The sequence below is a fragment of the Mandrillus leucophaeus genome, unplaced genomic scaffold (genome assembly GCF_000951045.1).
Source record: "Mandrillus leucophaeus isolate KB7577 unplaced genomic scaffold, Mleu.le_1.0 Scaffold1083, whole genome shotgun sequence".
Classification (NCBI taxonomy): Eukaryota; Metazoa; Chordata; class Mammalia; order Primates; family Cercopithecidae; genus Mandrillus; species Mandrillus leucophaeus.
Window position 1 is genome coordinate 57,285 of NW_012099021.1, and position 11,320 is coordinate 68,604.

At 42.8% G+C, this 11,320-nt stretch overlaps 1 pseudogene across 1 annotated transcript in view; it reads right to left on the minus strand.

Moving 5' to 3' along the window:
- Positions 1-10,627: 10,627 nt before the first annotated feature.
- LOC105544733 overlaps positions 10,628-11,320 on the minus strand; it is a 65,170-nt pseudogene continuing 64,477 nt past the window's right edge. Inside the window, exon 5 of the transcript XR_001006814.1 lies at positions 10,628-11,242. The product of XR_001006814.1 is annotated as an uncharacterized LOC105544733 (transcript). The remainder of the gene's footprint in view (positions 11,243-11,320) is intronic.

The following is an 11,320-nucleotide window of genomic DNA, read 5'->3' on the forward strand; positions in this document are numbered from 1 at the left end:
TATTGCAGAAATGGGCTTATTCATAATCATGTAGCTTAACTATATGATAACCATGACACACGCAATCACATTAAGCCTCACTCAGTAAAAGGACAGTCATTACTTCACAGATGTCCTGTTCTGGGTCACCTCTGGACAGCTCATAGCTGCTGGTTTCTAGGTTTTGGGAGGCAGATCTATGATTTTTATAATCCTCAGCTCTGTCTGACCTTAGTGGCCTGAGATCCCTTTGTATAGAATGGAGGAAGGCTGTGTGTTCTTTGGTTTACCCTCAGCCTATCTTTCAACCCCACTCACTTGAGGTTATGGCCTAGTTCCTCTTTGGGGGAGGAAGGAAGGTGGGGAGATGTCAAAGGGGACTGGGCTTCCTGTGGGGAGTGGGAGGGAAGAGTTTTTCAAGGAGGAGAGAGACCAGGGCTCTTATACTCTGAGCCACTATCTCCCTGCCCTAATCACCTAGGGCCAGGCACCGGACAACTAGGGATTGGCCTCTTTACTCCAAAGCCTGCTGAAATTACTCAAACTAGCCAATCCTAAGTCTGCCTACCCTGCCTCACTCATTCCTTACAATGCAAACTACAATAAGCGCTCTTGCCCATGATTCCCTGCTCCCTCTGCATCCTGACTGACCCTGGTGCTTCTCCATGTGGTCCCTGCATAGTGTGCTTTGCCTCCTGTTTCTAGGGACCTGTGAGTATAAACTTCCTCGATGATAGTCATTTCTGTGTCTGTGTGTCTTATTATACCTTATTAAAGCAAACCTGGGTACATTTTTAAAACAGCAGAGATTCTCTGAAGATTAATGATTGAGAAGGCTGATTGGACCTGTCTAATCAGGGAGGCTGAGGCCTCAGGCCTTCCTTAGGCACGTTGCATATCTGTCAAGTAAGGGCCACTAATCCCCTCACATGGGTTCATCTGAACTCTCTGCCAGCCCAAAACACGAGGACTTGCCACCCATCCTTAGCACTCTCAAGACACACTTAAATGTGTTTGATACGTAAGCTCCAATTCCTTCCTCCATAAGAAGTGAGAAGGCAGAAGTGGCCTTCCCCGAGGTGAGGACGGGGATGGGTGTTTTTTCTTTGAGTGATGTAGACCTATGCCCTGCTTCCATGCCACTTCCTCAGATGTGACAGACCTCTGCTGGGATGGAATATGTGTTTGCTGGAGACAGCTGTGACATAGAGGATTGTGAGAAAGGGTCCCCATGCTTGGTGTGGAAGGAGGGAGCTGCTCACCCTCTGTATGGGCTTGGATGAGGAGCTTCTCAGCAACAGTCATAAAAACTAGAGGATCTTCTGCCCTTTGCTGGGAGCCACATGAGGCCCCTGGATTCATGTGGAATTCTAGGGAGAGGGACGATCACCCTCAAGATGGCTGAGATCAAATATCTTGTCAGATGACTGGACGCTTAGAATTGGGTTAATTTGATTAAATAAATAAAATAGGTTTTTGTACCTGTAAGTTTGTGGAGAAAAATTCCTGCCCACTATACTAATATCAGCATTTCTAAAATGGTCTGTCTGGAGCATATGTGTGATGAACCTACCTACAGATTGAGCAGAATAGCTGTAGATAGGGTGGAGTTGAGTGAGCACCAAGTGCCCGAAATGAAGAAAGAGGACCTCCTTCCAACCTTTTGTAGGAACCATCCTCCTAATGCAATTTCTCCCCACAGATATCCACCAAATTAACTTTTTTTTTTTTTTTACCAGACTCAAAGTCTATGATTTCATCATAACAATATAGGTCATCATAGATTGAGATTACCTTGTAATTCCTAGGTAAATGTCCTTGGAAAAAAGGAATATGAACCTACGGGATTGCAGTCAACAAAATAAGGTGTCCACATGCTACCTCTACAAAGGTTTGTAATACAGTTGTCATTGGGATCTTTGCTAGATAAGTTCTTATTCTACTTTGGGTATTTATTGTGTTACTAGCCAGGGCAGGCTTTGCTATGATGCAATAACAACCCCACACTCTTAGTGGCTTAAAACATTTGTTACTCATGCCGTATGTCTATCCTTGGCAGTCACTCAGGAACCAAGGCTCAGGGAGGTTCCATCTTGACACAAGCTTCCATGATTGTAGAAAAAGGAAAAGGGAACTTGGCTAGCCATAGGTAGGCACCTGAAGTTTTTGTATAGAAGTAACATGCATGATCACATTTCAATGAACAAAGCAAGCCATGTGACTATGCAAGTTCAAGCAGATGGAAAAGAGCTATGATAGCCTTGTGCTAAGACCACAGTACTAAGCATTTGTGCCTGAAGTACGGCCACAGGGCCGGCGCGGTGGTTCACATTTGTAATCCCAGCACTTTGGGAGGCCAAGGCAGGCAGCTCACTTGAGCCCAGGAGTTCCAGAGCAGCCAGGGCAAAATGACGGAATCCTGTCTCTGAAAAAAATACAAAAGTTAGCTCGGGATGGTGGTGCATGCCTCTACTCCTAGCTACTTTAGGAGGCTGAGGCGAGAGGATGGATTAAGCCTGTGAGCCTGGGAGGTGGAGGCTGAAGTGAGCCATGATCGTGCCACTGCACTCCAGCATGGGTGACAGAGCGAGACCTTGTCTCAAACAAAAACAAAAACAAAAATTACGGCCTCAGACCCTTTTACTAGGACCAAGAGCTGCTGATGTTCTCTTTGTTTCTTTATTGAAGAGAAACATATACTAAATCTTTGTACTCATAATTCACTCACCTCTCCTACTGAGCACCTGCTGCTTTCTCTCCTTTCTTCCGTCTCCCTGGAGTAAAGTGAATTTCCTCTTAGAGAAATGGTGACTGGATATTTTAAAAAATACCTGGGTAAGAAGGGCTGTTAAGTTAGAGAGGGTTCTTGGTGACGTAAAGAGAGAAACTTAGTGGCTCACTTAGTAGAAAAGATAAGGAGTAGGTATTCCCTAGGATTGCAAGAAGGGCCTTAGGAACTGAGGCCTTAGCCACTGGAATCAGGGTTAATGCCACCAGGATTATTTTTCTCCCATTAGTCTGTCATCTCTTCATGTTCTGCTTGCTGGAAATGGACATATTCCTAGAGCTATAGATGGTTGCTATTTTTCCTTCACATTCTCTCAGCTCTGTACCGTAGAGGCAAGGCTACTTCTTTAGCTCCAATCCAGGAATCCCAGGGAAGGACTCTGATTGGCCCAGCTTAGATCACATGCCCACACTGAAGCAATGACTGTGTCCAAGGAAATGGGATACTATGATTGGTCAGGCCTGAGTCAGGTGTGTGCCCAGGGAGGACAGGATTAAATTGTCAGAATGAGGGACATGGTTAAGTTGGCTGGGCAAATAAAAACCATAATCACTTTAATTTACTATAGCTGTCTTACAGTTTGATATAGACAGTGACCTTTGAAGACTAAGATTGGAGAAAATTTTTACAATCTATCCGTCTGACAAAGAGCTAATATCCAGAATCTACAAAGAACTTGAACAAATTTACAAGAAAAAAACAACCGCATCAAAAAGTGGGCAGAGGATATGAACAGACACTTCTCAAAAGAAGACATTTATGCAGCCAACAGACATGAAAAAATGCTCATCATTACTGGTCATCAGAGAAATGCAGATCAAAACCACAATTAGATACCATCTCACGCCAGTTAGAATGGTGATCATTAAAAAGTCAGGAAACAACAGATGCTGGAGAGGATGTGGAGAAATAGGAACGCTTTTACACTCTTAGTGGGAGTGTAAATTAGTTCAACCATGTGGAAGACAGTGTGGGGATTCCTCAAGGATCTAGAAATAGAAATACCATTTGACCCAGCTATCCCATTACTGGGTATATACCCAAAGAATTATAAATCATGCTACTATAAAGACACATGCACACATATGTTTATTACGGCACTATTCACAATAGCAAAGACTTGGAACCAACCCAAATGTCCATCAATGATAGACTGGATTAAGAAAATGTGGCACATATGCACCATGGAATGCTATGCGGCCATAAAACGGATGAGTTCATATCCTTTGCAGGGACATGGATGATGCTGGAAACCATCATTCTGAGCAAACTATCACAAGGACAGAAAACCAAACACCGCATGTTCTCACTTATAAGTAGGAGTTGAACCTCGTTATGAGAACACATGGACACAGGGCGGAGAACATCACATACTGGGGCCTGTGGGGGGGTGGGAGGCTAGGAGAGGAATAGCATTAGGAGAAATACCTAATGTAAATGATGAGTTGATGGGTGCAGCAAACCAGCATGGCACATGTATACCTATACTGCATAGGCGTACATGTGCACATGTATCCTAGAACTTAAAGTATAATTAAAAAAAAAAAGAAAAGAAAACTAAATAAGACAGTGTTGTTCCTTCCAAATTAAAACCTTCCCATCACTTCCCGTTACAATTAGAATAAAATCCAAATCCTCCGTTGTGATTTACAGAGCCTTACATGTTAGGACCTCTGTTCATCTATCTAAACTATTTTTACTTTCCCCTCACTCAGGGGCAACAGCCACACCAACCTTCATTCAGCTTTCTAGATACACCAAGCTTGTTCCCAACTAGGGGGAACTAGTTGTTTCCCCTGATCTTTGCAAGTCCTTCTGGTCAGTCAGGCTTTATCTGAAATGTTGCCTCCATAAAGAGGCCCACTCTGATTACTTTGTATAAAATAGCTCCCAGTTACTTCCTATCACATCCTCCTATTTTAATTCTCAGCATAGCATATCATTAATTGGTATTTTCTTGTTTGCTTGTTTATTTAAATTATTTTCCTTCTTGTTAGATTGCAAACTCCATGAAAGCCTGGATTATGGCTGTTTTGTTCACTGTTGTATCCCCAGTGCTTAGAACAGTGAACAGTGCCTGACACGTAGTAGATGCTCAATATTTATTGAGTGAATGAATATGGCCATTGCCGAGCTGACACACCAGGTAATGGAAAGAATGCAGGTCCTGCTGAGAGGCCAACACTATAGGTCAGTATTCCTATAGGAGACCACTTAGCTCCCAGCTCCTGTGGTTCTGCAGTACCAAGTGGCAGCCCCTGGGATCCTCTGCTCATAGGCTCATGGTTTTCAAGGGACAGCTTTAGGGTGTCCTCCTAGACCTCAAACGACCTCTCCCTTTCTATGTTCTGAACTCCATCCTGGACCCTTCTTTGCTTTGGGCCCTAATTTGTGTCTGGTTGTCCACAGGTAGGGCCTCTCTGCTCTTTCTTCCAGAGTGAAAGAATAAAGGTATCCCTGGAAGGCACAACACCACTTTGCAAGCATAAATTCCTTACTCATAGTTGCCTTTAATAATAATAATAATAATGCCCTAAAATATAATAATGTGCTAGATATGGTGTGGGCATTGAGCTAAACATTTTATACATCAAGCTCAATCTCAGAAAGACTAGTGTTGTTAGCCACATTGTCGGCCAGTGAAACTGAGGCTCGAAGGAGAAACAACTTGCTCAGGGTCATACAGTTAGTTTGTAGTTGAGTTGTGACTAAAACCCAGGTCTCTCAGATTCCAAAGCTTGTGCTCAGAACCCCTGCAGTTACAAAGTACCCAAATAGTGCCCATTAGGGATCAACTTCCAAGAACTGGGTCTTGCCTTCCTAGAGTGGAGCGGTGTTTCCTCCTTTACTCATTGTTCATTTCATATATGTAAAACAGAACATGATCATATTTCAATACGTAACTTCTGCGCAACCCAAAATTAAAACGCCACAGTAAAATAAATGAGAAAAACATGGTATTTCATTTGCAATACTTGAAAATATGTTAACCTTCTTAATCATAAATGAGCTCTTAGAAATCAGTAACAAAGAGACTAACATTAAAAGGGAAATGAAAATAAAAGAAACAGAGGAAAATGAAATAATGCAAATGATTAATAAGATGATATGAAGATGATGTAGCTTAACATTAATAGATGAAAAAGCAGTTTCTTTGTAATATTACATTATCAATGATCACAAATACAGAAATCTAACATTTGTATAGAATATTAGGAAATAAGGAACTATTAAACACTGGGAAAATTTACTCCAGTTTTGGGAAATTTACTCAAAATTTAGATCTTGTATGTACTTTGTCCTGGCAGTGCCAATCTGTAGGAATTATTCCAACAGAGTAGTTGGACAATTGAAATTTATGTATAAGTATGTTTCTTACATAGAAAATCTATAGCTAATTTATCACCCCCAACTACTTGTGTATCAATTGATTTTAAAAAAATAGATTGGGGGTGTTCATTAAATATTAATTTAGGTCTATTTAGGTTAGGTTCTGGGCTAGATTCTGGAGACACAAAAGTGAATAAGACATACTCCCTGTCCCCTTAAAGCTCATAATTCAGGGGTAGGCAGATGAGTAAGCAGACAGCAACACACTTTGAAAGGCGCTATTGTTAAGGTGTGTTCCAAATCTGAGGAACCCAAAGATACTTCATTCTACTGACCTCTCTTCTTAGCTAGCAGCTTGAGAAACAGGTTTGAGATGATCAAAGCATTTGTACCACCTAACCAGACTCCCCTGAAGCTACTGAGACAGTCTAATGTAGTGTAGTCTAGTGAGACATATACATGCCTCATTTTGTCTTTTGTGTGTATCAAATTTTACATAATAAAACACTTTAAAATAAGATGTTTTTCTGTCTATGGAACCAGAAAAGACAAGAAAAAAAGGTTGGTGACCTTGTGTGCTCCCCAAATAAGGATTTGTGGAGAGTGGGTGTTCTATACTATTGTTGGAAATGAAATTAGTACACACTCTATGGAGGGCATTCTGGCAATATCTATTGAAAACTTTAAAGTGTATATATCATTTGATCCAGTAATTACACTTTTAGATATTTATTTTAAGGAAATAGCAGTATAAGTGTGCAAGGACATACTTCTAAAGATTTTTATTTTATATTAATTATAAGCCTGAAATGTTGGGAAAAAATCAATTATTCAACAATAGAAATTTGGTTAAATTAGCTTCAGTATTGACATGAAAAAATGTCCACATTGTTAAGCAAAAAAAAGAGGAAACAATAAGAAAGAGAAAAGTGGTCCCTGACAGATGGGAGTTGGCCTGGCACTCATAGCCTCGGTGTTTTCCTATTGAACATAAAGGATTTCATAGAACACCAACATCAGACAAGGACACTCAGTGCCGATGATAGATGAAGAAAAAAATGAGATCACTCTGTAATCACGTCTGAATGCAGGCAAAACAGGAACATTGTCCAGACCACAAAATGACTGAGCAGCCTCCTGTCCCAGCTAAGAGGAATGACTGCTGCTTCTTTACCAGTTCTTCACTGGCTTTAGCTTTGCCGCAGTCTTCCCTCCTTCCGGATGAGAGTTAAGATACCCACCCACAGAATTACCCTGCTTCCTTAAACCCTTCTGCAAACCCCCTAGCACAAGCCTGAGTCCCATAATAAGTTCTTTCTAGCACCCTCTTACTGAAACACCCCACAGTTCCCCATGCCATGCATTCTCCCCCACAGCAAAGAGTAATAACCCCAACTTGCTTGACTACAGGTGTGTTCCCAGTGATCTTTGGCTGGAGAGCAATGACAACCAGTACTATCGTATAATAGTTTGTAATAGATATGTATTTCCACTGTCATAAAATTGTGTGGCATAGCACACAACAAACTGTTAGCAATGGTCACCCCTGATGAGGGGTTTTACTTTTGATTTACTATCTTATTTTTTATTTTATTTTTAACAATGTGCATGAATTGAGATGGAAGGAGGAGGATGATGAAGAGGTGGGGAAGGAGAATAAGTGAAGGAAAAAAATGGAAGAATGAAGAGAAATGAGGATGGCAGTGGCAGCAGCTCTAAGACATGTTTGATAATGATGTTATTAGAGGATCTTTGTGTTCTTCTTTAAATATCTATAATATGCATTACACTTGAATATGAAACAGTTATTTTTAAATGAAAGAAGATTGTCATTTTTCCGGAGAAATACGGTATGACTATTTCTAATTTTTTATTTTTGCAATAGTGAAGTAGGGATCTCATGCCCGACTAACGTTGAACACAAGTTTGAAGACTTTTGGTTTTCTGTGTCCATTGCAGTATAGTTAGATGCAGTAGGTGTCGCTTTTTCCCCAAGAATAGCCTGTTGCTAACACTGGTGGAAGTCTGCTCTGAGCTGTGCCCAATTCTGTCAATTATCTGTCTTCAAGATTTGCCTAATCTCTAACCTTTGAGTAATGTGTACTTGTAGTTTTCCTTCCTTCTGTAATTTAGATGCATGATCCAATCTAGATAAGGGAAATTACCACACATTCTTTATTATTTTCTGTAGAACCTTCACATAGCCATCCTATTAGATTTTCATGGTGATCCGAAGCGCTTCAGGCAGGTATTATTGGCTTCATTTTAGAGATGAGGAAGGCGAAGTTCATCAGAAAACTGAGGTCATTAACAATTAATTGGTCAAGGTTTCTTTCCCCTTCATTAGCTAATTCAAGAAACAAGGATATAGGCAGCAAATAAAGCACTATTTGTGCTTTAAATATATGAATATATATTTACTGTTGTAAGTATATCAACCTTAAAAATGCATTCCCATCAGTTTCTGAGAACTGCAGTACAAACTATGAGAACTGAATGTGCTGCTCGCGTACTGTGATTATGCAAAAGCTTCGAGGGATGCATTACATGGGGAAGCCCTCTCAACTTCGGACAGGGTATGCAGTCTTCAGAGGTCTGGGAGTTGTTTGGAAACACCTAGGCATCCTCGGGGAGCATGCTGAAGGTGACTCATGTTTGCACGTGCATGACTTGGGGTTGCGTTATAAACATGAGGTTGTGTGCTGAGTGGTAATATCAGATGCAAAGGACTGTTTGCTCCCTCTTTTGGAGGTCTCATACTTTTCCAAACCTTGCATGTTATCAATTATCAGGCAATCATTTCCTGAGGCCTGCCACATAGCTGCTGCTTTCCCTTTTTTCTAGTTTGCTTTTCCTAAAATGTTTTGGAGTTAGAAATCAAATAACCAAGCTAGGTGGAAATGAGTATAACGTAAAGATTTCCCAGGTTCAAAGCAACTCTATTTGAAGGCATTTGTATCTGTGCATTAATTCCTGGTTCATAACTAAATTATGGAAAGGAGACACTTGCCATAATGGTTCTGGATAGATGAGGGATGACTATGCCAATATTTTTCAGAGTCCCAAGATGATCAAGGCCAGCTTTGATCTCAGTCTACTGAGTCATACTGGACATATATATGGCTTGGTCACTCCATTGCTGCAGCCATGGGAATGCTCCTGTCTGGGGTGATGGTGTCCAGCCTTACAGAGTGAGTCTGACCACCCTACAATGGTGTGGTGGGCAGTGGGCCAGGAGGGAAGCTGGTGGGGTGTGGGGCAAGTACCAGGCAAAAGAAGTACCAGGCTCTGGGGGCAGGCTGCTGGATTATGACTCAAGTTGACACAGGAAGATAGCAAATCCAGTCCTCTCCCCAGAGGAATTGAGACCTGATGGGGGCCTTCTCACAACTTCAGGGTGCAGGGTGGAGAATAAATAAGGATCAGATACACCACACATACCAGCAGCTTGTGCCCGGCAATGTTCCTAAGATGAGATGGGGAAAGGTAGACACAGGGTTCATGAAATGTGGCCAACAGAAACGAGGTAACAGAATGCACCCAACCAGCCGTCTGAAATACAAGGCAGGGACCCAAGGGAAGAAATACATATATGGGACATTTAAGGTCCCAAGATGAGGGGGATGAGGTGACAGGAACTGGTATGCTCTGCCTATGACCTTCAGCCCCACTGTGGGGCTGAGAAGCCTGGCATTTGGAGGCTTCAGACTGCCACAGGGATCTCCAAATTCACCCACTGGGGAGGCAAAGGCTTCTGTTGGATGTGTCACAAGGAGGAGCCCTCTTCACTCAGGCAAGGTAGGCAGGCTTCAGAGGGCTGGGGGTTCTTTGCAAACAGCTAGGATAGGGCTAGGACTAGGTATAGGTACTGAGGACAGGGGCCATGGTTACCTGGGGAACTGAGCCCAGAGTAAACTTTTGTGGAGTCCACAGATCTGAGGCTTCTGTTCAGAGGTGCAGAGACCAGGCAGAGCAGACCAGCTTGGTTTTTCACAAAGGTGGGAGTTGGAAAGTGGCCTTAGGTCACAAACACTAACCACTTTAAGAGAAATGCAGCTCATCCCACTGACCTTGAAATGAGTTTTGCATGTGCATACACGAGTGTGTGTGTTTGTGCGTGAAAGAAATTTATCTAAAAAATTACATACATATGCTCATAATAAAGCATTTAGGACATGCTGAAAAGTATATAAAAATAAGAATCACTTCAAAACCCATAGGCCAGAGATACAATCTCTAAATATATTTTGGTGGATTTCCTTTCAGACTTTTCTCTACGTATATATTCAACATGGGGATATAAATAGATACTTTAACTAAACATAGTATGATACTATTTTATAAACTGCTTCTTCCATTTGATACTATATCTTGGATACTTTTCCACCATAAAATGTTATTCTATATCATCATCCTGCAGTAGGATTCTATTGCTTGATATTTCTTTTTTCTTTTTTTTTTTTTTTTGCACCAAAGGCATCTCCTAGCTTTATTAACGGGACCGCGCTGCAGAGTCAATATAAAAACACAAAAAGTCCCATCAGTTTAATAACAATAAAAAAACCCCAAAAGTGGAAAACTGAGGGGGCAGGGGAAGAGACTCCTAGGCCAGGGGCACGAGGAGCCCTGCTCATGGCACCAGGCCTGGCCGCAGGGTCCCCCGGTGTTGCTGTTGCTACGAGTTCGAGGGGCAGCGATTGTTCTGTGGGAGCCACCGTTCGCCTGGGTCGGGGACCCTCACTTCTTCTGGGGTGTGCTCAGCTTCTGCATGCCCCGGATCTTGCCCGGCAGGCCAGAGGTGAAGGCCTCTGTGGGTTTGTAACAGTCAACCAGCAGCCCGGGCATCATCACTCTCCTTGTCCAGGAGCTCATCCACATCAATCTCTAGTTCTGGGATCTCCTCTTCCTGGCAGTCGTAGAGGCGCGTAAGCTGCTCCAGGATCCACTCCTCCAGGTTGAGGCGCTTCCGTAGTTCCTTGAGGTCATACTGGACGGTGACCTTCCCTTGGCGCCTCACTGGGCCCTCATCGTCCGTGCCGCCCGGGCCCTCTCCTGCGGCCCCGGAGGGGGCTCTGAAAGTAGACGCGTGGTCCTGGGCCGCCACTGCCCGGCCCGGGGACCGGGGCCACATGGGAATGCTCCTGTCTGGGGTGATGGTGTCCAGCCTTACAGAGTGAGTCTGACCACCCTACAATGGTGTGGTGGGCAGTGGGCCAGGAGGGA